The sequence below is a fragment of the Plecotus auritus genome (genome assembly GCF_963455305.1).
Source record: "Plecotus auritus genome assembly, chromosome: 2".
Taxonomy (NCBI): Eukaryota; Metazoa; Chordata; class Mammalia; order Chiroptera; family Vespertilionidae; genus Plecotus; species Plecotus auritus.
The window spans coordinates 162,310,819-162,338,729 of record NC_137771.1 but is presented as its reverse complement, the minus strand read 5'-3'; the positions used below and the strand labels follow the sequence as shown (position 1 = coordinate 162,338,729).

The window sequence follows — 27,911 nt, the reverse complement described above, 5'->3', positions numbered from 1 at the left end:
TATATATATATATATATATATATATATATATATATTTTTTTTTTTTTAATATATTTTATTGAATTTTTACAGAGAGGAAGGAAGAGGGATAGATAGTCAGAAACATCGATGAGAGAGAAACATCGATCAGCTGCCTCCTGCACACCTCCCACTGGGGATGTGCCCGCAACCAAGTTACATGCCCCTGACCAGAATCGAACCTGGGACCCTTCAGTCCGCAGGCTGACGCTCTATCCACTGAACCAAGCCGGTTTTGGCCTGATATATATATTTTTAAATCCTCACCCGAGGATATGTCTGTGTATTAGAGAGAGAGAGAAAGAGAGAGAGAAACATCAATGTGAGCCAGGGATTGAACCCACAACCTAGGTGTGTGCCCTGACCAGAAATTGAACCCACAACCTTCTTGGTGTATAAGGGATGACACTCAAACCAACTGAGCTACCTGGCCGGGCATTCACTCCTGATACTTTGCTGACCATTGTCTTGAAGTCTTAGTGTTTTAGCTCTCCAGCACTGATGAAGCTTTTGGACAGGAAGAATGCTGAACATAGACTGCATGGATTATTCTGGCCTCAATTTGTGTGGATGGCATGAAGAGCCAAGTCATGCCCAGGGTCTGCTACTAAGCGTGTGTGCACTCTGCTCTCCTTTTCTCTCTCTCCTTCCTCTCCCCCATTTTTTAACAGGCAGTTTGTGATTTCTTTTTCTCTTCTGCAATCTTTCCATGAGTGATAAACATGAAGCAGCTAGGTGTCAAGAGTGACAGTATAGGGACTGTCTATGCTTATGTGCTCCTGTAAGTGTTTACTGTAAACGAGCCACACCCTCATTGTTACTCATTCACACTAAAGAGCAAGGGGCGCTGTGTACCTTATTTAACTTTCCTATCTCACTAATGGAACAGTTTGTTTCTCACTTTGAAGGTTGAAAGCAGAACTTGTTCATGACCCATTTTTGCTAATAATTCTCTTAAGTAACCCTTGTACTCATTTATAAGATTTTTTTCCACCCACTGTCTGTGTAGCCTGGTTTAAAAATTTTATATATGTACTTTTAAAAAATTGATTAGTTGGAGAGCTGCCCATTCCTCTGTGCTGTATAATAAGGATTTAAAAACTGCACACTGAATTCTGTATAGTGTAATTAAAACTGACCCACATTTGGACCTGAGTACACCAGGACTTAGCCAAACTTGCCATGAGCTGAGTTCTGGTGGCAGATGGGAACTAATGAGGACACACTCCACTCCAGAATTTCCCAGCTGCTTGGCCCCTTTTTGTACAAACAAGGTTTGGAGCGAAGTCCGGATCCCAAGAGCATGTTCTGTAAATGTGCTGTACCCAGTGATTTGGGAAATGTTCTCACGAAATCAGGCTGTTTCAAGATAATCCTTAAAACCTCATCTACTGTCAGATTTTAAACATGAAAATTCAAAGGGGCCATTTATGCTCTCTCCAATCAATTTTTAATTTTAAAGTGAATTGAAATTACATTTTTCTGTCTTTTTTCCCCTGTTACTAGGGATAAATGATCACTTATATCCAAACCTGGAGATTTGCAGGTGGTTGGTCCAGGATAGACTAGGTCTCCTTACAACCTATGGATCTCTTCAACTGGTTTGATGTCCTGGGACTATTCAGGCAGATGTAATTGAATCAGTTTGAAGCAGCTGTAGCTGGCATGTGGTCTCTCAGATTGCTAGCACCTGCTTGTTTTTTTTTTTTTGTTTTTTTTTTGCAACTCATTGAAGTGAGAGAAGTGCCAAAACCAGCATTGGTCTTGGAGCAGATAAAGCACTTCAGATCCTATATTTCATTCTCCTTCCAATCTAGCCACATCATCATTGGTGCCTGAATTAATAAAACCCCTTTTCATGATTGTGGCTGAGGTATACTTTTCCTTCTCATTCTTCTCAGTATTGAGATCCTGACAGTCCTGACCATGCTAGTCCAAAAAAATAAGGGAGTATAATGTGATCAGGTGGCTTTGGGGCTCTCTTATCATATACAACTGGGTAGCCTGTGGTTTGCAGAATCATTTAAATGAACACACCAAATTTATTTGCTTTTCCAGCACAGTCTTATTGGCACAGAGAATGAGCAGTTAATGTATAACAAACTGTGAGCTGTTCTGGAATATGGTAAATACATTTGCTTAGCAGGCAGAATGTAAAATGTAACTCTAAAATAATCGGCATACATTTCTTCAACACTTACTATGTGCAAGAAGATGCAGTCTGTTAAAAATAGATAAAAAAATTAGGACATAATGAACATAAAGTATGTCTTAAAAGACATAAATTTGGAACTTTTAAAAGGTTTATATACATTTATAATGCTTGTTTACCTTATCTTTCCTTTGTTCCACTATATTATTTGGCAGGCATCTATTTAATTCTTAAATACTACTAATTTCCTAATGTTTAATTTGAGCCTGGAGATGATAAAGACAACATATTTACACCCTGCTTGGGTAGTTCAGTTGGTTAGAGCATCATCCCGATATGCTGAGATTGTGGGTTCCATCTCCAGTCAGGGCACATAAAAGAAGCAACCGATGAATGCATAAATACATGGAACAACACATTGATGTTTCTTTCTCTATCTCTAAAAAAAAAATAATAAAAAATTAAAGACAACATATTTACTTAGTTTCTAGTTTGTGTTACAAATTTCCTTCACAATAGGTTTAATATTGATAATCTTTTGAGAGAAGCAAAGAGGTAAATGGAGTTTATGAATAATAGTAATAACAGTGAATTCTAAAAATTTCAACATTATCAACAGCAGATTTCTACTTTGCCAGGCATGGCTAATTGCTATGGACATAAAGAGCATATTATGATCCTTGCCTCCAAGAATCTTATGGTATACCTGAAGAGATGTTATATACATCTCAGTATTAAATGCATGCTCTAGACCTGTATTTGGTGTCAAATTAACACTATAAGAGTAAAAAAAGTTATGTACTTTTGTAAATAAATGTTCTAGACCTGATGCCCCTCCTTCCCCTTCACTGTCTGTAAAGGTCATCACTAATCCATCATGGTTCTCTTTGCTGTCAAACCAGAACTTGACCTCAAAATCTTGCTGAAGACAACACTTTCAATAACCATTACCAACTGATGGAATTTGGATTTAAGATTGAAATCCACTTGCCATGACTGAAAAGTCATTAAGTGCTAAAGATATTCAGTGGAGGTAGAGGGGCTTGGTGAGCTGTAAGTAAAAAACAGGACTTGAGCTAGGCCTTGAAAAAATATAAAACATAGGATTTAGGTAAGTAGAAAGGAGAAAGATAATTTTCAGGCTCAGGAGTATCACCAAATGAGTTAATTTGGAATTATGTGGTATATTCAGGGATTGTGAGTAGACCTCAGATGTAAATAGATAAGTGGTGATGTAGTTACTACTTTAATGTTTTTCTCCTCTGCTAGAGTGTAAACCTGTGACGTATCATATTATAATTTATTATAAAATATCTCCTCAGAGGGAAATTCACCGACTCCTCCTATCTGAATTAAGTCTTTCCTATGTTTCTATAGGTTCTTATTTTTTTTCCTCCATAGTGTATAATTCACCTGAAGCCAAGATTCTATATTAAGAATTGAGGGGATTCAAAGATTAATTGTCCTCTTTAAACTTATATAACAATAATAATTTTTTAAAATGATAATTTTTATTTTTATAAATGTGGCACTCTCAACTGTGGTTTGGGGAGATTTCTATTTTAATGATGGTATTTAAGAATTTTAGTGCATAATTCTGGTTTCCAGGATAAAAGAGGCAATTATTGTGGAAAAAAGTATGGGGTTTTAGAAATAAAAGATTTGGATTCAAGTGTCTGCAATATCACTTATTAACTATGAGATGTTGGGCAGTCCCTCTTATGCTTTTAGGCTCAATTTGCTAATCTGTAAATTAGATGTGAGCATACAGCATATATAACAAAGCACTTGGATATTAAAATGAGCCCTCCTCCTTCTCCTTCTGTTCCTCCTCCTCCTCCTCCTCCTTCTTCTTCTCCTCCTCCTCCTTTTCATCTTCTTCCTTCTCCTCCTCCTCCTTCACCTCTGCCTCCACTTCCTCTTTCTCCTCCTTCTTCTGTTCCTTCTCTTCCTCCTCCTCCTTTTTTTCTCTTTATTATCATCATTGTGATTCTACTTTGAAACCATACAATAAAATGTTTAACATGGTCTACTTTATAGATCCTTTTTTCTCTACCACTTTTAGTATTTGCTCTAGCTCTCACAGATTCACTGTCTACTTTGACTAGAGCATTTAGCTTATCTAAAAAGATGCAAGAATTTAAGAAACACTCCATAACCTAGTCGTTACAAATATTTACTTTTGAATCATTTGCTCCTCAATAACAATTCTCTTATTTGTAATATAACTATTTAATATTAATAATTGATAAATTTAAGGTATCTGTTTTATAGTGATCCTAGTTAAACATTTTTTTGTTTTAATCATTCAATCAATGAAAATTGTTCTAGCAATTTACATAACTGTATTCACTTTATACCTGATATATAAATACTTTTATAGTCTACTAGAGGCCCAGCGCACCCGTGGGGTCCCTCAGCCTGGCCTGTGCCCTCTCACAATCCAGGACCCCTCGGGGGATGTAGTAGTGCAGGAAGCAGCAGGCGGCCAGGGAGGAGCCAGGAGCCGCTCCTGCTAATCCCGGCCCCACTGTACCTGCTGCCACTGCCACTTGGTAGACCTGCCATGAGGTGGGAGAGGCTCACACTACTGCTGTGAGCCCGGCATCTGGTGCCTGTTGGTCAGCTGAGCGCTCCCACTGTGGAAGTGCACTGACCACCAGGGGGCAGCTCCTTCATTGAGCGTCTGGCCCCTGGTGGTCAGTGTGTGTCATAGTGACCGGTTGTTAGGTCGTTCGGTCACTTAGGCTTTTATATATATAGATATCTTGCTGAACTTATGTGGTGTTAAGAGACCAGTATCTCTAAAAACAACATAAATATAAAATAGGTTCATCTCTTGAGTTGTAAGAGGCATTTATTTCCACCTCTGGAGTATTTGGTGACTAGAAGTTTGATCAGAAGGTTGACCAACAAAAATTTATTAACTGTAGAAACAATTTTATTCACTAATAGTCAGTGATTAGTGCTTATCTATTAAGTTAAAAAAACAATAATGCAATTTATCTTTTCTATTCCTTAGATAAATTCTTCAATATTTCTTGCTTTAAACATATAATATTTAATGATGAATATTCAAATGTGTTATCCTAATGATTTTGAGGGCCTTTAAGAGAATTTATGAAAATAATTTATAATTTTGTAAATATGTGCATTCCTGTATATTTAGGTTACAAATGTGTGGCTAGACCTTTCATCCCTAAAAATATATTTTCTTAAAGTATTTGAACTTTTCACACTATTTATTATTCTCTTTTATGGGAAGAACATCAAAATAAGACTGTACTGTATGTCATGACTTTTTGAAGATAAATGTAAATGAGTTAGGGTCTTCTGAATTTTGAGTTTTAAGTAAGTACATGATGATATATACAGAAAAATAAGTAAACTGAAAATTAACTAAGTGTCTTGCTTTTATAATGTCTTCATTTTATGTAGCAAATAAGATAGCTGAGTGCAGTGTTGCTTTAAGACATGGTTAATTTTGGATATTTGGAGACAAGTTCAAACAATCATTAATCATGCTAGTTTGATGTCTCAAGCCAACCAATATATACTTATTAGGGGCTTCACTAGTGTCAGGATAGGATATGCCCTAAGCCAGTGGTCAGCAAACTCATTAGTCAACAGAGTGGCAAACCGCATCTCGCGAGCCGCATGTGGCTCGCAAGCCACAGTTTGCCGACCACTGCCCTAAGCCAAAAGAAAGTTGATTATTTTTCTCCTATAAATTTGTCATTTGATACTATATTTAAATTTTCATTGATCAAAATAGATATAGTTACTTGTAAATACAGTTTTTCGACCACATACTTTTTCATTCGACAACTGATTTAAATTATGTTTAATTTAAGAATAACTTTTTTATTAATCATGCACTATAGAGAATAACTTTATTTTACTGTAGTGAATATCTATAAAGGCTTATTTACGTACTCATACAGTAATCCTTTCTCCTCTCTGTGGTTGACAGAGTTTATCTGTTCATTTATAGAATACTTGTTGCCTTGGCACTGTGATATTTTTTATGGATTTAATTGAATTATGAGTCATTCTCTTTCATACTCTTTTAAACTACTAACATTTCTCTTCATTATAGATGCTAAACTTGAGGCACAGAAGAGCTAACCAACAGGGATACACTTACTCCAAAAATGCAGTTCAAAATTAAAAACTAATGTTGGTATCACTCAGCTTTTCTGTGATTCCATGTGTGTTGAGAAACCAAATATACTTTTTTTTTAGTCCGTAGAACTTTCAAATAGCTTTACTCATGAAATAAATCACAAGTTACAGAAAAGTTTTTTATAATGACTATAAGCCAACTATGCACCTGAAATTTAGTGTCATAAAGTGTGAAAAAAACATTGTGCTAGATGATTGCTTATTGAAATAATGAGATAATCTAATCTCTCTGTATTTAACATAGGCAAGGTCTCTATTAGAGAATTATGAATCTGGCTGTATATGAAGAATAAACATTCATTAAGTGTTAACTGAAAGTGATGAGTGTTCAGGACCAGATTGAAAAAGCAAGACTTAGGTCAATTTCTAACTTTCTATAACTAGTAAGTGCCTGAGACAGAATTTAATCTCAGCTGTGCCCAACTGAAACACATGCATTCTTTTTACTTCTCCCAAATTGATTCTCAAGCTATTTGAAATGTTTCCTTTTCCTGTAAATAAAGAGTAGCCTACTATTAGGTAAGAGTGGATAGAGAGAACAGAGCAAAATAAGCCATTCCTAAAATAATTGGAATAGAACTAGAAGCTTTGTTGGTCCTTTCACCTCATGATTGTAGGATTTTACCAGTGTGTATTCTTTAAGAATACTCAATAAACCAACTTTGAATTTTAAAAGTCAGTAAATAGTAGAGTGTTTATAGAATTGTGACAGGTCTTACCTACTGAACAATTCTTTCAAGTTGCAGGTCTTCTGGTGCACTTCTGTTTGGGATAGCACATAATTGTATGCTCATAGGACACAAATATGTAGAAGGAAGCATTCTAAGGAAATAATGTTTGAACTAAGAGCTGAATAATATGAAAGAGTCAGTAAAGGGAAGATCTGGAATATAGGAAATTCAATTTCTGTATTCTTCAGGCTGTTCAGGATTGTGTCCCCAAGGTGTGTGTGTGTGTGTGTGTGTGTGTGTGTGTGTGTGTGTGTGTGTGTGTGCGCGCGCGCGCGCGCGCATTAGGGTAGAGGGACAAGGGCATGCACATCCTGTCTGTTAGCTATTAACAACATACAATTAGGAAGTCTGATTCAGGGACAACCAGGTGACATTCCCCTCCCCCACCCCCGGCTCCCTGCCTCTTTATCCTGATAGTAAACATGGCAATAATAAGCATTTAGGAATGGATTAAAAATGTTTAAATATATCTCACTAAAATTTTACACACTTGTTATTTGTGAAAGCCAAAGTTAGTTGGCCACAAAGAGAGGGACTGAATTCATTGCTACTCTTGGCTGTTCTTATCAATTAATTCCATTGCCCACTCTGGTGGCAGGGTAGAGGAGCCATAAGGGATTCTTAAATCATCATTTCTCCCTTCCCTTTGGCAAATTGTCTTCTCTAGTAGTATCATCAAACCTTTTTTTCCTATATATAAAGGCTGTGAATGAAAATAGAAGATCAAACTGAATACCTTATATTTGACTTTTTTCAGTGTTAGTCTCATGGTAGGCCACAATTTAACATTGAGCTTTTTAGTTATATTTCCATGTGAATGGAGCACAGGAAATCTGTTCTTCTCATCTTACTTTTGTTCTGAAGCAGATATTTCTCCAAATGCTTCATTCAAAATTAAATTGTTTATCCATAACTAGAAAAGGACATGTGGTGGTAAATTATTGAAATTGATGAGATTTGATTGAATTTTCCTGAGTTTAATGTGTCTAATCAACATTGCACTCACGGCATTATTACTTTCCCATTGCTTGCTGCTATAACAGATGATAGTATTACCATGACCTAGGCTGATACTGTATGAAAAAATTGCGCAAGGAAGTAGACAGTCCACAGTGAGCATTTGAAAAACAGACAGATTAGTATTTTCAAAAATGGTTGTTTTAGGTGATTGGGTTAAAATTTTTTTTTCACTAGAGAAACTAAAAGTGTCTCAGTATAATGTTTATAGGCTTTACCTACATTCTAATTTATAAAACAAATTATGGTGTGATTAGTAACACAACATTGTTATAATTTATACCATTGAATCTTACCAAGGAAATTTTTATGTTTCTTTTCTTATCACAATAATGGGAACCAGAAATGGAGGAAAGAACTATTTTCTTTCTCAGAAATTCCACAGTGTACAATTTCCATGTGTAACTTAGATGACCATATACTGTAATTTGTCCTCCAGACCATAATTGAGAGATTTTGGTTTAAAAATAACTATTCAAGTGACAAAGAATATTAACTCACAATAGAAGAAGGTCGTTATCACACTAAAGCCTCAAATACCACATATTAAAAAGATTCAGAGTACCCCTTATAACTTGTGAGCATGCACTATAGTGTTATAGAATATCACAAATTTTTAAAGAGTACTTGTGGCAATATATATCTGAATTATAAACCAATTTTGATATTTTATTCTACTCAAGCTGTTTATTTGAGAGCACATATCAAGAATAGATTCAAGGCCCTGGCCAGGTAGCTCAACTGGTTAGAGCTACCTGATATGCCAAGGTTGCAGGTTCGATACCCGGTCAGGGCACATATAAGAATCTACCAATAACTGCATAAATAAGTGGAACAACAAATCAATCTCTCTCTCTCTCTCTCTCTTTTTCTATCTCTCCTACCCCCTTTCCTCCCTCTCTAAAATCAATCCTATATAATAAAAGAGTAATATGCAAATTAACCATCACTCTGCTACACCCACCAGCCACGCCCCCAGCCACGCCCACCAGCCAATCAGGAGCAAATATGCAAATAAACCCAATCAAGATGGCTACGGCCACAGAGAGCAGGAGGGAGGCTTGAGTTTCCCCGGCAATGGAGGAAGCCAAGCTTTCCGCCTGCCCTTGCCAGCTAGGCCTCCACTCAAGGCTACAAAGTTTCAATGATAGAAGATACATAAATCCAAAGAGAAATGGCAGCAGCCACAGAGCTGGAACGAGCAGGAGGCTAGGGTTGCCCCCAGTGATGGAGGAAGCCAAGCTTTCCGCACACCCTGGCCGGCCCAGGCCTCTGCTTAAGGCTACAAAGTTTCAATTATAGAAGATACATAAATCCCCCCAAAAATGGCTGCCGCCTCGGAGCAAGCAGAAGGCTTGGCTCCGCTCCAGGCTACAAAGTTTCAATTGTAGAAGATAAATAAATCCCAGATACCAGGGCCTCCGCTTGGGTCACCAGGGGGCGTGGCTGGCCTACAAACCACCACAGGCCCCTCGCCCAGGCCGCCCCACGCCCCAAGGGAACCCCCACCCTGATCTGGGACACCCTTCAGAGCAAACCAGCTGGCCTCCACCTGTGCACCAGACCTCTATTCTATCTAATAAAAGAGTAATATGCAGATTGACCATCACTCCAACACACAAGATGGCTGCCCCCATGTGGTCAAAGATCCTGCCCCCATGTGGACACAAGATGGCCACCACAAGATGGCCAGCAAGGAAGGCCAGTTGGGAGGGACCAGGTCTCCAAGGGAGGGCAGTTGTGGGCAATCAGTCCAGCAGGGGAGGGCAGTTAGGGGTGACCAAGCTGGCAGAGGAGGGAAGTTGGGGGTGACCAGGCCTGCAGGGAAAGGCAGTTGGGAGGGACCCAGGCCTGCAGGGGAGAGCAGTTGGTGGGGGGGGGGGGGGACCAGGCCTGCAGGAGAGGGCAGTTAGGGGTGACCAGGTGTTCAGAGAAGGGCAGTTAGGGGTGACCATGCCTGCAGGGGAGGGTAGTTAGGGGCAAACAGGCTGGCAGGGGAGCAGTTAGGCATCAATCAGGCTGGCAGGGGAGTGGTTAGGGGGTGATCAGTCTGGCAGGCAGAAGTGGTTAGGGGCAATCAGGAAGGCAGGCAGGCGAGCAGTTGGGATCCAGCAGTCCTGGATTGTGAGAGGGATGTCCAACTGCCCGTTTAAGCCTGATCCCAGTGGAATCGGGCCTAAACGGGCAGTCGGACATCCCTTGAGGGGTCCCAGATTGGAGAGGGTGCAGGCTGGGCTGAGGGACACCCCCCTCCCCCGTGCACAAATTTCGTGCACCAGGCCTCTAGTCAATCAATAATTAAAAAAAAGAATACATTCAAGAAAACTCCTGGACCATGGCTGGAAGTTATCAGTGAATATTTAAGAAATACATTTCTTATCAATCTTGTTTGGCATATTTCAACACTTTGGCAAAACTAAACAGTTGAGGTCAAGAAACACTATTTGCATAGTGAGTGTAGTATTTAAGATAGTATTTAGTTTATTCAGTTTGTCAAAATTTTCAGCATATACGTTGTTTTCTAATCTCATAAAGACATGCCTACAGTCTGTCTATAAAGTACTAGAGATTTGTTTATTGTGGTAGCTATAGATGCTCAACATAAATATTTCAGTCTCAAACATATTTTATGACTATTCTGTATTGGATTATTAAGACAAAGTATAAACTGTTAGAATTATAAGATAATTTACATATTATATTTTAAATCTAATTCATTTATTTCACAGATGCAAAAATGGAAACACTGTTGAATAGGTCTAGACAGAGTGGGGAACTGAGTAATGTAGCACTTCTTACTTCCATTTAGTATACTTTTCACCATTTACTACTACACTGAACAATATCTTTTGGTATTTTTATTTTAAAATATATGCAAATGTTAAAAAAATTAAAAATATACCACACAGGATATAAAATTAAAAGTATGTCTTTACCAACGTATAGTGCTATTATCAGAGATGTAATTTCACGTGTATTCATGTGTAGAAATATACCTATATAGCTGCATTTTAAAAACAGAGAGGGAATCTTTCTATTTGTTTTCTTTGTATTTTGCTATTTTATTCTTAATACTATATCTTAGAGATTTTATAGTATTTAAAATATGGTATATCATGCCATCTCATCTTCTTTTTATTGGTGTCTAATATTTCCATTTTATGGATGTAACAATATGTATTTAACTACTGTCTAACTTATGGACATTTGGTTATTTCTAATTTGTTTTCTATTAAAAATATTGTAATAAACAGCCTTCTAAATAGATGAATAGATATGTTTGTACTTTGAAAAGTTCACTTCAAGTCATCATCATTACTAAGTAAAAAGGCAGTTACTTCCTATGGTTTTTCTAAATTTAAAAAGCATCTGGGAGACTCTAAGGATTCTGATGGCTGACGTCATTGTAAGGTTTGTAAATAAGTAAACAACCCATTCACTTAGAAAACTTGAATATTTAGCAATAAAAGAACATTATTGAGTTTAACATCTATTATATTTATGATTGGACTTGGCAATGAGAGAAGTAAAGACAGGTGAAATGTGAAACCAAAGTGTGGGAGAGGAATCAGTAAACACAATTTAACCTTTTCTCTTATACCATTTAATTTATTTTTAATAGGATATTCTTTTTTTATTATAAAAGTAATATACCACCATGCTAAAACTATTTGGAAAACACAAAAAGGCAGAAAGAAGATAATAAAATCCGTTGATATTACTATTACCACTTAGAAAAAAGCCATTATCAACATTATGATGTGTGTTTATGTGTGCATGCAAAAACATAGGATTATACTCCACGTGACTGTAGAATCTGATTTTTCAACTACATATATTATGAATATGTGTTTGTGTTAAGAATTAATTTTTCTGTGACATGATTTCTATTAGTTATATAGTATTCCATATAGTGGTTTTGTTATAATAATTTAACCAGTCTTTTAAAAATTTTTATTGAATTTATTGGGGTGACATTGGTTAATCAAATTATATAGGTTTCAGATATACAATTCTATAACACTTTACGTGTGTGTTGTATTGTGTGTTTTTGTGTTCACCACCCAAAGTCATGTCTCCTTCTATCACCATTTATCCTTTCTTTACCTCCTTCTACCTCCCTCACCCCGCTTTCTCTCTGGAAAGCACCATTCTATTGTCTGTGTCTGTGAGTTCTTTTCCTTCCTTCCTCCCTCCCTCCCTCCCTCCCTCCCTCCCTTTCTTTCTTTTCTTCCTTAATCCTTTACCTTTTCCACCCACTCCCCTAATCCCCCCATCTCCTCTAACAACTGTCAAACTGTCTTCTGCATCTATGAGTCTCTATTTTGTTGTTTATTTTGTTCATTAGATTCTGCATATAAATGAGATCATATTGTATTTGTCTTTCTCTGACTGGCTTATTTCATTTAGCATAATACTCTTCAGGCCCATCCATGCTACCATAAAAGATAAGAATTCCTTCTTTTTTTATATAGCTGAGTAGTATTCCATTGTGTAATGTACCACAAATTTTATCCCCTCATCTACTGATGGGCATTTGGGCTGCTTCTCAATCTTGGCTCTTATAAATAATGCTGCAGTGAACATAGAGGTGCATATATTCTTTCAGTGTTTTGTGTTTCTTTGGACATATTCTCAGAAGGTAATCACTGGGTCAGAGGCAGTTCCATTTTCAATTTTTTGAGAAAATGTCATACTGTTTTCATCAGTGGCTGCACCATTCTGCATTCCCACCAACAGTGTACAAGGACTCCTTTTTCTCTGTATCCTTGCCAACATTTGTTTGTTACTGTATTGATGATACCCATTCTTCCACATGGGAGGTAAAAATCTCAATTTGCATTTCTCTGATGATTATTCACTTTGAGCATCTTTTCGTGTCTATTGGCCATCTGTATGTCCTCTTTGGAGAAGTGTCTATTCAAGTCATTTGCCCATTTTTTAATTAGATTGTTGTTTTGGTGTTGAGTTGTGTAAGTTCTTTATAAATTTTGGATATTAACACTTATCAGATGTATCATTGGCAAATATGATCTTCAATTCAGTGGGTTGTCTTTTCATTTTGTTGATTGTTTTTTTTTGGTTTGTTTGTTTTTTTGCTGTAGAAAAAACTTTTTAGTTTGAAGTAGTCCCATTTGTTTATTTTTTTCCTTTGTTTTTCTTGCCTAAAGAGACATATCAGAAAAAAATATTGTTATGAGAAATGTCTGAGATTTTAATGTCTATAATTTCTTCTAGGATTTTTATGGTTTTGAGTCTTACATATAAGTCTTTAACCCATTTTGAGTTTATTTTTGTGTATGATGTAAGAAGGTGGTCTAGGTTCATATTTTCTTTTTTGCATGTATCTGTCCAGTTTTTCCAACAACATTTATTGAATAGACTATCTTTACCCCATTGTATGTTCTTGCCTCTTCTATAAAATATTAATTGACCATAAAGGCATGGGTTTATTTCTGGGCTCTCTATGCTGTTCCATTAATCTATATGTCTGTTTTCAAGCCAGTACCATGTTGTTTTGATCACTACGGCCTTGCAGTATAGTTTGTGTCCCAAGTAGGTCCCCAGAAAGGATCTGGGGTGTTTATCTAAGGCGTCCCTTGAGATAAACTTTAACTGTGCAGGTGTGGGACATTCAAGTAGTTGCTAGCAAAGAGACTACTCTAGGTAAGCAGGACCAAGTAAGTGGCAGGCTTAGGACCAGAGGGACCAGAAGCTGTAATTTAAATTTTAAGTGTACACAAAATAATTCAATTAACTGCCGAAGGAATTACACCACATGAAACATATGCAGTTGCAAATCACACAGCTTTTTTATTACTCACACAAATTCCTGAGCTGCTAGTACAAGCTTAGTTAGGGATCCCTGTGGTGCTGTCCTCTGGGGTCAGACAGCTGGTGTGGTCTGGTCCAGGTGCAGGGGGCCGGCGTTCCTCTCCCAAGAGCTCAGTCGCGTCTCAATTGGGGATTACTGGCCGTTCTTCTATCATCTGGCAGGAAGAAGAGGTTGGAGCAATATCGCTTGTCAGACCGACAAAGGGACGAGCTTTTGTGATGTCTCAACAGGCGAGCATCGTTAGCTGGCTGCGGTCCATATTTAAAGCTTGGTCGTACCCTTAGCAGTTCAGGTGGTTATCAATGATTTACGTCAATGCACATATGTTAATCTCAAACAAGGTGAGGGGACTAGGAAGAGTACGTCACTCACGCAAGTATTTATCTTGACAAGTCACTCTGCGTCAGTTCAAATCCTTATCTCTGGGGTACACACGCTTCAAGGCAGTGGGGAATGTGTCTTTAATATTACACTTTAAGTTTTAAGGAAAGTTAACTCAAACTTTAAAACTTTTCTAACATTCTTTAAGCATTTTTAAACATTTGTATATTTTACTATGACAGTTTGTTATCAAGCAGTGTGATTCCTTCAACTTTGTTCTTCTTTTTCATGATTGCTGTGACTGTTTGGGGTCTTTTATGGTTCCATGTAAACTTTTGGAATATTTATTCTAGTTCTGTGAAATACACTATTGGTATCTTGATAGGAATTGCATGGAATCTTTAGATTACTTTAGGTAGTATGGACATTTTAATTATATTAATTCCTCTTATCCATGAATACTGTATACACTTCCATTTATTTGTATCTTCTTCAGTTTATTTCTTCAGTGTCTTATAATTTTTCAAGTATAGGTCTTTTACATCCTTAGTTAAATTTACTCCTATGTATTTTATTTTTTCTGAAGCAATTGTGAATGGGATTTTTTTTTTTTTTTAGTTTTCCTTTTTGATAGCTTATTATTGATGTATAAAAATGCAACTGATTTCTGGATACTTATTTTGTATCCTGCTACTTTACTGAATTCATTTATTAATTCTAGTAGTTCTTAGTGGTATCTTTAGGGTTCTCTATGCATAGTATCATGTCATCTACAAATAATGAAAGTTTTACTTGTTCCTTTCCACTTTGGATGCCTTTTATTTCTTTTTCTTGTCTGATTGCTGTGGCTAGGACTTCCAGTACTATATTGAATAAGAGTGGTGATAACAGACATCCCTGTCTTGTTCCTGATCTTAAGGGAAACACTTTTAGTTTTGCCTATTGAGTCTGATGTTGGGTGTAGGTTTGTCATATATGACCTTTATTATGTCCCCTCTATTCCAGTTTTTTTTCTATTAAAAATAACCTATGATGAATATCACTGTGCGTTTTCTCATATCCTCATCAGTTCTTGGTATATAACATATGCCTCAAAGAAAAGCTGTCAGTGGTCTGGGAAGGATGAAGACACAGAGGTGGGAAGAGGTCAAGCATAGGTAAATGATGTTTTTTTCTAAGATATGTTGCAGGCTGCCACAGGCTATGGAGAGCAGCTTTCTCCAAAGCAAACTTCCATTTCATTGCCGCTCAGACTGTGGGTATTAACTTGGCACAGTTGAAATGTCCCCATTTGCTTTGAGGCAGTGGCCCGACCTTTCAGGCACACCCCATGTATTCAGTGACTGAGACCACTTACTCATACTAATCATTGCACACAGAAAATACATAAAAGAGTTGCATTCATCACTCAATATATTTTGCTACTCAAGTGTCATGAAACATTCAGGGTATATTAACTAGAAAATGCACACCTGGAGTATGTTACTTAGCTTTAGAAACTGCTTATTTAAAAAATCAATTTAATTTTTAGGAAAAAAAATCAGTTTTGGATTTTGAGCATATATATCATCTTTCATTTTGGCCCAATTAACCCAGCAGGTGTGTGCAAATTAGGTCACTACTTTGTCACCGTAGTAACATGCTTTGGGGAGGTGGATCTTAACCACCTCCAGCACAGGTGATGTTGGCTGAGTTAGTATTAAGAGATGCTTTACAAACAAGGCGGAATGAATATGTTAGAGTGTAAAAAATAGGTCTGACGCTGGTTACCAAATGATAGCTTTCTATGACATGAAAATAAGTACAGTACCACCTCAAGATTATATTAGCAAGAGAGATTAATGAGCCTTAGAAACAGGACTTTTATACATAAAATTTATAATATCTGAAAGGGCAGTAAAACTTACTATCAATCATTCATGAGGTCATTATCTCATTCCCTCATTGAGCAAGAGGCCAGAGTCAGGTTCCCTGGAATTTAAGGATGTTTTTAGAGTTGGACCATGGTTTTCAGAGGGTCATTTCCCTTCTGCCTACTCATTCTAATGACTAGATTTTAGTCAGTCCTAGCAGTTTGCTTTTTTTTTTTAAAGACAGCGTCTAATCCTTTCTTTTAAGTGGTTTTTTTAAAATCATTATTCATAATTGCTTATGGGTTAAGAAGTTGGCAGACTTGATCTATGCCAGCACTCCAGCTTTAATACAAGTCTCTAACTCCGGCTTCTTCTCACCAGGTGGAAAATCAGACATGTTTTAAGATTGCTGGTAGAGATTGTGCAATCTGTTTGTCTGCTGAAGGTTCCAAATCATGTGGGCATTCTGCAGCCCCACAGAGTGGTAGAATTTCTTCAGTTATCACTGACAAGTTCACACTTCTTTTGGTCATTAAAAATGTAAATCTGGATTATCGGATGCAGAAAACAGGCCAAATTAATGATATTAAATATGTTTCTAAGGAAGTGCATCTCCCCTGACCACTTTTAGCCCCCAACCACCATGAGCCTGTCGGGGCCAAGGCTTCATGTTTTTCAGTGTGTCCTAGTATCCTGCCTTATATTTGTATCACTTGTTGTAATTCTGAAGCAGTTTTGAATATTCTGTTTCATTTTTTGGGTAATATTTTACACATGGCATTTCAGAAACTTGAATCCCTCTAGTGTTTATTTTCAGTTGCTTGTGACCACAGCTTTATTATTTATTTCGTGTGTTTTCAATAGTGAATATTTACAAAACACTGAACAAACTCTTCAAGATTCCTTTTCATAATTTCCCTCTCCATGTGTCAAGGATGAGATGAACAGAGGAGTCATAGTGACTTACCCTGTGTCAGAGAGTATGTGGATTCACTTTCAAATGAATAAAGAGCCCCTGGCTGGTTTTCAGGCCCTCTTCCCCGCCCCCTGCCCCCAACGCCCTTTATCTTCTAAGAGTCTTACAGGTTTGGAGAGTTACAAAGGGATAGCATTGCTAAGTGGAGAAACAGTTGACTCAAGTACTCTTTTACCTCCAGCTTCTCTTTCAGCATATACTCCCTCTGTGTGTTTAAGTCTTCTTTCCCCACCCAACTCCCCTGTGAACATGGAAAACCATTTTTTTAAGAGCTAGTTCATAGCATAAAGAACAGAAGTCTCAGAAAAATCTATTAACTGGCTAAGGCAAGGGTATATGCCTTGTTCACTGAAGAAGTATGCCATATTCTACCCTTTCTGTTCGAGGAACAAGGCGGATGGTAGCACACATTAGCATTAGAACAGTTTTATCACAGTGGAACTGCAGATTGTTTTAGGAATAAGACTAAAAACAAAAATATATGAAGGGATTTAATCCATCAAATCTAATAGGGAAATTGTAATATATCCAGGGATCTTGGATCCCTGAATTATAGTAACCAAGCTGGTGAGGAAATGGTCAGTCAAACAAAGTAGTGCTGTATATTTCATTCATTGTTTGATGAAATAATTTTTTGCCCCTTTTAACTGGTATGTTAAAAAAAAAAAAGAGAGCTTAGGGTATCTGAGACAAAGAGCTTACACAGCCACCGAGCTGGTTGGTTTTTATAACTTCCTTTACTGAGTATTGTCCTTCAGTATAATACAGAGCCATTTCTTTGTTCTCACAAGCTAGCAGTTAAATTGTATGTAAATGTATGCAAATTAGATGCTGTCTAATAAAGAGAGTCATTAGATGGAAGAAATATTTAGTTTAGGGGGAAAAAAAGCAGGTGTATTATGTAAAAGAAAATGTAAGGCTACAAAAAAGCCCAAACTTTTGTGGACAGTTATAGAAAAAAATATTAACATAGATTTTTAAAAGGCTTACATCTTCCTGACCTTTCCTTTGTGCTTATATATATGTGTGTGTTTTTTAAATATTTACATATAAAACTAGGGGATTGGCTTCTTTCCCAGAATTACTGGAAGTACCTTCACCAGGAACATTTGGACTTGAATAATCTCCACAGCAGCATTTTCTTTCTTGAATTAAATGAATTGTAAAATGGATGATTGGTCCAGGAACACTGACTGCTTATCTGTGTACCTTTCCTTTAGGTCATTAGAGGCTAGTGGCTCCATATTAGGTACCTTGCAATTGATCATCTTGACTACTTTAAGGTCCCCTTCTATACCACTTCTCCCTAGCTTCTTAAAGGCTACTGTAGGCCTTTTAAAAGATATGCAGACTATAAGCTCCTTGAGAGGAACCAGCAGTTCCTTTTGAGCTTGACCAATGCTGTATTAAATGTTGAGCACAGAGCATAGCCCTTACTAGGCATTCACATTTATTTTTGAATGACTTAAGTGAATGACTGAATGAATAAATAAATGAAACATAATTTTACATACATTTAACATTTTAAGGGTAAGTTAAGTAGTTATGGGTATGTCAATTACCGTTGTAGTTCCCAGTAAACAATTAGTGAAATAATTCCTCAGGTTTGCAGATAGCAGTTATATGATAGATGCACACTGAAAAAAAAGACTTTGCTGTAGAGTTTCCTCAAGTCAATTGTAACAAATGTGTTGGCTGCTCAGCATGTGCATCACTCATTGTAGCAGCTATTATAGGATAAAGCGTAGACATAGTAGTTTCTCTCTAGAAGCTCCTAGTCTTCTAGAGGAATCACACACACATACTTCATACATAGCAAATGGTACAAAGTAGAGTTACAGATAAAATATTATGGGATCATGAAAGACAAATTCTCTTTAAAGAGTTTCTGAGATCATATTTTGAAATAAATCAAACTGAACTAAGCCATGTAGGTCTCAAGGAGCAGATGGTTGGTTATGGTGGGGTGGAATTGCAGAATTCTCTAAGTTGCAGTCTCAAATTAATAGAAATATACTAGATTTTTTTCCTATTCTCTTATGAGTTTCCAGCAATAGCTTGATTTCAACCTCTGTGAAACACAAATGAGGGCTGTGATGGATACAATAATGATTGAAGTTAAATTATAACTCCAAGTCAAAATTTTAATCACATTCAGTCATTGAATAGGAAATAAGATAAAGCATGCAAAATGACTTTGTAACTTTTTAACTCTAAGGCATTAAAAATATAAATTTTCAGTATTATTCATAATGTGTAAGGTTGTCTATGGTATGAAATAAAATTTAGGGGGTAAGCGGTATAGGGACATAGGATGGAATACATCTTATATGTGTAATACCTTAAGTGTCAGAGCCAGGTTTTCCTGACAGGTTGTCTAGTTCTTTTCATATACTGCATTATCATCCTAAAACAATGCACGGGGTAATTACATGTCTATAGCAGCAGCAACCATCTTAGTTCTAATTTTATTCCAAATATTTTTCACTGATTTGGTTTTATATCCACATTTTCTCCATTTTGGCATGGGTAAAATATGCAAATATGGGCAAGAAGAGCTTATTGTGGTAACTGATATGTTTATGAAAATCATAATGGGTCTATGGATTGAAAACATTTACATTTATTTTCTTGACTTTTGAGTTAAGGAAAAGATTTCTATGTGAAGATGCAAAATTGGCTGCACTGAAGTTATCTTGGAGGTAACCAAAGGGCTGTGGGACTAACAGCTTTTGATATTACTTAGTGCTTATTATTGTTATTATTATTATTTCTTTTTAATTATGCAAAGTGCTAATCAGTTTGATTATGCACAGTGCTAATCAGGTTAATTATGCAAAGTGCTAATCAGTTCTTTTTGGAGCACATGAGGAGAGCAGAGGTGCTGGCGGTGAATGGCGTCCCTGTATGGGGGTAGACACGGCAGTCATTCCTCATTAAGATAGGAGTAGACAAGATAGCAAGGGGGATTTATCCACAAAAGTAAAGAGGAAAGGAAAGAGAACTATGGGCACACGAAAGAGTGTGGTTTGGGAAGGATGGTGTTTTTCCTGTTTCATAGTTTAGTTAGGTAATCTCTGCTATATTTTGAAGGCACTCATTTGAAGCCAAAAAGACTGCAGAGGGAAAGAAACAATAGTATTGTATAGCTAGACAAGTTGTCAAAACAACTTATTGTAGTTGGCAAGCACCAATTCCTGGGAGGACAGTAGTGGAAGTAGAATCTAATAGACCTATACAAGAAAGAGGACATCAATAAAGAAAATTGAAAAATTAAGGGACTGCCATTCTGATAAAATAAACAGGGCCATCTCACCACTGTATTGTTATTGGGATGGTCGTCTGTGTACCATATTTCCTGAGATGAACTGAGGACTTCTTGGTGCTGGCAGTGGTCTCTACAGAGAGTGGTGATGGCAAATATGACAATAAGGGTTTTATGTAATAGCTCCTAGTTGGATCAGCTTTGTTCCTGCTGAAATCAAAGTGGATTTCAATATTAACTTGCAGGTCTGTGCTTATTAAGCTTGGTGACTTCCTGTGAAGATGCGTTTATAGTAATATGTTCACATGTTTTTATAGAACAATGGCCATGGAACTCCCCTAGGAAAACCCTTTTTATTCTGTCCTCCTGTTCTATTCTGTGGTCTGATAAGCTATCAATGAAATGCTACGATACCTACTTGTTTAAATATATTCAAAGAGCAGAAAGCATTTCAGGATTACTATGTGAATATTCATTTGCAAAAGTGTTTTCAGTTCATATGACTTTTCCTTTACTCTGGAATCTGAATAGGAGATTTATAAATAATTTATAAAAAGGAGGATCTGCTTTCCCCTTTATAACGGACAGAGTGTTTACCATTCCTTTTTAGGCTTTTATGTAATCACGATTCATCTTCACAAACACCTGTAGTGGGCTTGATTTCTGGAAATGTCCAAGTAATGTTAAGAATGCTGCAAAGTTATCAGTGGTGTCTATATTAATGAGTTATTTGTCTAGGTAACACTGGTATTAGGAATAAAGACACACTTTCAGTTTCCATTTTTATTTTAACCAGGACCATTTTCCTTTCAAAATATGAAGAAAATGACATAAATCTTTTGGTTTCCAACGAGAATCTGGAAATAAATAGATTGTTAGAGGACAGTGCCCACAAATTGAGAAAGCCTGTTGGGGGCCCTTGAAGAATTTGGCTTGGAAATTCTGTTATAAGCAGTCCTTCTGCTCAGCTTCATGGGAGCATGGTTTTAGAAATAAAATATTGCTTCTGTGTTCACCACCCCCCCGAAACTAAGATAAGGATGAAATGTTCATATTACCACTTTACTAATTAAAATTTTTGAGTTATTTCTTAATACATTTAAATTATTTTTTCATGATTTTAACCAAAGGGACGCCTTGAAAATTCCATTCACTGATGGTACACTAAACTCTTGGTTCCTGAAAAAGGCATTTGAAACCATTTAAAATGTAACTGGAAAGTTTTAAGTAGAAAATTATGTTATTAAAGTGGCAAATAAAAATTAATTTAGTAACATCTAATATGGCCGGTCTCCTGATTAATTGTGTACTTGCACCCACATCACACAACTCCTATGCACAGATCCGTTTATCCCTTCATGAAACAAATATTATTTGAGCACATTCATAAAATGTGTACTGTGTTTTAGTAACAATACCATTTACTGTCTTAGATCATGGAGATGTTGGTCAGAAAGAGACAAGATGCCTGGCATTGTGGAACTCACCTACACAGGATGAGATGGGAGTTTCTCATGGTCTTCAACCTTAGGGACAAAGATTTTTGCACTTTATTTCTCTTTAGTACTTCTCTCCCCAGTAATCTATGATTCAACTAGCTGGTCTTAGTGTCTTTAATATTTGCAAAAAGAGGTTTAGGCCAGATGGTTTCCAAGGTAAGCTGTGCTAGAGTTTATTACCGTGTTTTCCCGAAAATAAAACAGTCTTATATTAATTTTTGCCCCCAAAGACACGCTAGGTCTTATTTTCAGGGGATGTCTTATTTTTCCATGAAGAAGAATACGGTACACATTTATTGTTAAATGAAAATAAAGGATAAAAAAAAAGAAAATAAAGGAAATTTATTACCTGTGTATGGTACGGTAGTACGGTAGTTGTCAACACAAACCAGACAAATTGTGAATCCTACAGTATCAAGAATTTACTCATTTATTCAATGACAATCATGTAATCATCTTCTGGAACATCATCATACCAATCCAATTCCTGAATTTCCTGGTGAATTTCTTGTGACTCCATTTCTTTCAGAATCAGTGGACCAAATCTCTCATGTTTAGCAATAGCACTGTCTTTAAATGAGTACTTCTTGTCAAGGTAGCCTGCTCGCAGTGCATTTGCAATGCAACTGTCAGTGATTTTCTCACATGAATTCTTCACCCAAGTCACAACTTCTTGGAGTTTAGGTTTCACAAAGTTTCCACGCTGATTTCTCTCCATTCTATTTTCAATGTAGTCATTAATTTCCATGCACAAATTGTCTTTGAATGGCTTGTTTATTGCAATATCAAGAGTCTGGAGATAGGCCGTCATTCCTGCGGGAATCATTATCTGATCTATTTTTCTTTCGTGAAGAAATGTCTTCATGTCTTTAGCACGGTGAGTGCTGGCTGCATCCCAGACTAGCAGACCTCTTTGGCTCCCTCGCATAACAAGTGGCAGCATTAAATCGACCCACTTCCTTATAATTGCTTGTGTGGCCCAGACTTTTTCAGTTTCAAGAATAAAAACGCCCAAAACACGTTCAATCTTTTCCTTCTTGCCCTTAGAAATGATTAAAGGTAGGATTTTAGTGCCATCCAGATGAATTGCCAAAATACAGGAAACACGTGCACTTTCGTAAGCAGTGGAGGGACTGTACGCTAAGGAGGCACCCCGCTGTTCAATTGTTGTTTGAGATGATTGGCCCATCAACACTGCAGTTTCATCCATAGCAATCATGTTGGAAAGATTGTATTTAGAGAAGTCAGCATCATCAATAAATGACTTGAATGCAAGTGCTCGCTTAATAACTTGAGTATCTTCCAACCTAAACAATGTTGTAGATCTTCTTAAAGACAGTTCACTTAGCTGAAGGAAATTATCCAGCCAGTGTTGTGATGCTTTGAAGTCTTCGGGGACTATGTCAAACTGTGGTGCCATTGCAAGGGCAAATTCTTGAATCTGAGCCCTATTCACAACCAAAGCCTTTGCTCTCCTGTCAACAACCCATTCACAGATCAGGTCTTCCAGCTCGGAAAATAATGGTTGCCGACCTGATCCACACTTGCGCTTTTTAGCATTTCCCTTGTCCACTTGTTCAATGAGGTTACCATAGTCTGCTCGCCATTTCGGACCAATCGGATACTCAACATCTTCTCTTTGCAGAAAGCAGTAAGATTTTGGCCCCAAGATTCTTCCACGATTCCTTTCTTGTACTCCACGGAGTAGCTTTTTCTTTTTGCGCTCATTTCTAGGGGTAAAAAAAAAGGAATTGGGGTATCAAGGTGGGGGGGGGGATCACTCAAAATGACACAGGAGGGATCAGAGGGGGGAATCAAAATGGCACAGGAGAATCAGAGGGGGATTACCATTTTAGTAACCCCTTTTGATCTTCCTGTGTCATTTTGATTGTCCCCTCTGATCCTCCTGTGTCATTTTAAGTGATCCCCCTCCCCCACCCCTGTGCCACTGAACACCTTCACCAGACATCCCCCCTACCCCTTTATCAGACATTTACCCCCTGGGGCCTGCCTGGGGACTGTCACTGGGCTTTCTGGGGCCTGGATCTGGGCTGGAGCAGGATCTGCCACTGACTGAGAACCTTCAGTCATCATGAAGGCGGCTGCGAGCATCAGGTAGTGTCACCAGAGACAGACCAGCACTCACCACCTTCGCTGCATCCCGTCCGCTCTAATCCTCCTGTTCTTCTACACGCATCTGTGAAAGTCTCCTCCTCTCTCCCGCCCCGCGCTCACCGCTCACTCCGACCTCCGCTCCGCCTCCTCACAACAGTGACGTCAGGACTCCGCGTAATGTCACTGGTTGCTAGACGCCAGTCGGGGCGGCCCTAGTGACCAGTTTACGGTAAATTAATTTTCATTCTGAGACAGAGCCTGGGGGCCTTATTTTCGGGGGATGCCTTATATTTCACTCAGAAGGAAACCGGTAAGTAGGTCTTATTTTCGGAGGATGTTATTATTTTCGGGAAAACACGGTAGCTGGTGATGCTATAAAATAAATTTATTCTTTATTACCTCTGAAGAACTTTAGGATCATACAAAGTCTCTCTTAGACTTTAATCATTGAGGAAATAAAGTAATTTTTGGCTAATTTTGTTGACACCACTTTCTTGTATTTAGGCCATTGAATGCATAAAAGGTAGACTTTTGAATTAGTCCTGAGTTTGAATCTTGGCTCTTCAGTTGCTAGTGAGCAAATATGGCTGCTGTGAGCCTCTGTTTCCTCACAGTTCCTGCTGCTCAGGGTGGTTATGAGTATTAGCAGAAATAAACTGTATAAATCACTGAACTCAATGCCCGGTGGCACATTGGAATATAGCTTTGCTCCATTGTCAGTCCTTTTTTCATTTCTGGCAACTGTAGCCTTTCTGGCTCTCACTACAAAAATATCTTGAACTAATTCAACTTCTTCTCCCCAAGCTGCTTTTTCTTGCATTAAGCCTGTACTTCAGTTAACTCAGTATTTTTTTCTCTCATTACATCTTTATAGATTATTTCTCTTTGTTCTCTTATTTGTATACTTTGACCATTTCCTGCTTATTCTCAGTCCATTTTTAGCTACTTATTTTCACCATATGTAACATAGCCTTGATTACAACAAAAATATGTGTGCAACTATAATTCAAGCCAATTACATAGAAATATGCTGTCTGTGTGAGAGCTGGACTATAATTGTTTATGTTTTTGACCTCCTGACTATACTAGAAACTTCTTGAGGTAAGGATAGTGTCCTTAATTAACCTCTGAATTCCTAATATTTAGCATGTGCTCTACCAGTAAAATCCCACAATCTAGCAAAGGATACGAATTATAGAGCAGTAGCACACATGATGTACCAGTGGGGAATATGTTGTGCAAGTGAAGATGTTGAAAACTTCATGGAGTAGATATTAGGGAGGCTTCCTGGAGAAAATAATATTTGAGTTTGATCTTTAAAAAAAGTTCTTAAAGTATATTTTTTCTTGTGGAAAAGGGAAGAGAAAATGAACTCTAGGTGGAGATAAGAGCTCATGCGTATAAAAACTTGATTGGTAGCTGTGGAAGGCAGGAGGTTAGGTTACACAAAGGGAGACTAGATATGTAGATTGGCAGCATATTATGAAGACTCTAAGAGCTGTTTAGAGTATTGTCTAAATAATCCTAGCTTTCCAAAATAAGTGTATATTTGTGGTAAAAAAGAACATTGTGTTGCAACAATGTGGACATTAGTTTTGTGTTTTTTTTTGTTTTGTTTTTGTACTTGGACATTTTAATGAACTTCCCTCCATGTAGCTTCAAGCTACCAGGACACAAGTTCCACCAACACCCTTAATCTTCTCCTCGGCTCTTCTGCTGAAGAACTTGGCCTTCACAATTACAGGCTGCTTTGGTAGCTTTCCCTTCCCCAGAACTTTGTAGTAGCCCGATCGCACCACATCAATGATAGGAGCAACTCCAGTCTTGCTTTTGGCAGCATTTGCCCGTGTCTGCTCACTGACCAGGGTCCACAGTTTATCAAGGTTAACAGTTGGGCAGAAATGCTGGTTCCTCTTTAAGTGGTAATGCCTCATACCAACTTTCCCAAAGTAACCTGGGTGATATTTGTCGAAGTTGATCCTGTGATGATGCAAGCCACCAGCATTACCGCGGCCCCCCGGGTGCTTCCTGTGCTTGCCCATGCAGCCGTGGCCATGGCTCATGTGTCCCCGAGGTTTTCAGGTCTTCCTCAGTCTGAATGGCATGTCGGTGGCCGAGCTGCAAGAGCTGTAGTTTTTTTTTAATGAAGAAAAAAAGTTGGAAAACTTAACAGCCAATGAATACAGGAAAAAGGACAATGAAGGATCATGTGAGAAAGAAGGTCCAAATCTGAATCCAAGCTCTACTCCACATTTGCTATATGCCATTAGACAATTCACTTAATCTTCCTGAAATATATTAAAATATATTTTTTAATATTGCTTGCTACATCTCATTTAAACTTACAAGAGTTTAAGTCACTTTTAATGGTTATAATTAAAAAGAGCTTCTACACTGGATGGTTTGGATCCCAGAAGCAGAAGATGATTGGTCTTTTTTAATGAGGAAGGTAAATTTTGTACTAGTAGCATATTTAGCTTCAGCCAGTGGTAGGATATTTGGGACAAAAAGGAAGGTAAATAAGAAAATATTGTTCTGACCCAAAGGAGATGAAAGGGACCTCTAAAAGTAAAAGTAAGATTATGACTTACACTATTCAAGAAGTCAGAGATATTGAAAAATGGATTTAGCAGAGCTGCACATTTGAGGGATGGACATAGACTGGAAGAAAAAAGGAGACCATCTAGTACCCTAATTTTTCTACCCTGATGTTGAAAGTTAATACCTAATGTTAATAAGTAACTATAAGATGAGATGGGTGGGGGAGATGTGCAGAGAAGATTATAAGAGGGCACTTGCCAGTGGTTTGCAAAGCTTTGAGGTCTGCATGCATGTGGTTGGTATAAAAGTATTGTCATGTAAGTGTTCATAACCTTCCTCGTTTCTTCTACCACAGAAGAGAATTATTCCCACTTCTCCCTCCTTTCTTTCTAAGAGCTCGGTCATGCCAGCTGGGTGTCAAGACTTTGATAACATAGAATCTGGGGAATGGGAAACAGACTGGAAAACTGATAATGGCAAGGGGAGGGTAGAGGTTACTCCTCATAAAGTGCCAGAATTTTACTAGAGTAAGAGGGAAAAAAAATAGAGATGGAAAGAAAAATGAATGGGAAGGGTGTGTGGAATGCTTGTGAGGGATACATGGAATGGAGAGACATTTTGGCTGGGAGGTGAAAGTAAGAGCAGAGAGGATTTTGCTATCTATATTGAATATGAACAAGAGAGACCAAAGGGATTTTTCCTCCCCCTCTTTGGGCATTTTCTTGGCTGCTATTGCTTTGCATCAAAACAAGGTATAACCTGGGACATAACTTGGTTCTCTCATTTTTACCACCATAACCAACACAACACAGTGAAAAGAGAAGTTCAGAAGTTCTGAATTGTTCTACTGTTTCATACAAATAGTCTATAAACTTTTTCTATGACTTATGTTCTGATGTCAAGTTTAACTCTTTAAAAAATATAAAAGTGGAGTGATGATGGCCAATCAATATGTATGGTATGATTCACACTAGACAGCAGTCCCCTGAAAATAGCCTAACTTCTAGGGCATTTTACCTACATGCGATCTCAGTTTATTTCCTTTTACTTGTTAAGGGTCAGATCAGCAAAGCAATTTCATGTTAACCACAACAAGGTTCAGAAGAAAGAGGTCTTCTCTTCAGGCATTGCTATGTCAGAATAATCTTTGGAGGGATAGGTGGTCAATAATCAAGATTCCTATAAGAAATGTTAGTAAGTAAATATTATCTAATAAAACAGTTAGTTAATGTTGTTATTTAAGAATTAAATTTCCAGGGTAAATGTTGAGTCATGAAATTATTCTCTGTGAGACTGATTAAGACCACTGACATATGTGAATGTGCTTGAAAGCTTGGTGCCACCCCAGGGCTGGGATTTCAAGGACTATGTGCAGACTTACTGACATAACACATTTTTTTTT

At 37.5% G+C, this 27,911-nt stretch overlaps 1 protein-coding gene and 1 pseudogene across 11 annotated transcripts in view; one reads left to right on the top strand and one right to left on the bottom strand.

The window, feature by feature from the left end:
• Window positions 1-27,911, top strand: part of ZBTB20 (zinc finger and BTB domain containing 20) — a 913,066-nt gene that overhangs the window by 294,176 nt on the left and 590,979 nt on the right. The gene's annotated exons all lie outside the window — the stretch shown is intronic.
• On the bottom strand, window positions 25,627-26,073 carry LOC308241455 (large ribosomal subunit protein uL15-like; annotated as a pseudogene). The gene has a single exon. The product of its transcript is annotated as a large ribosomal subunit protein uL15-like (transcript).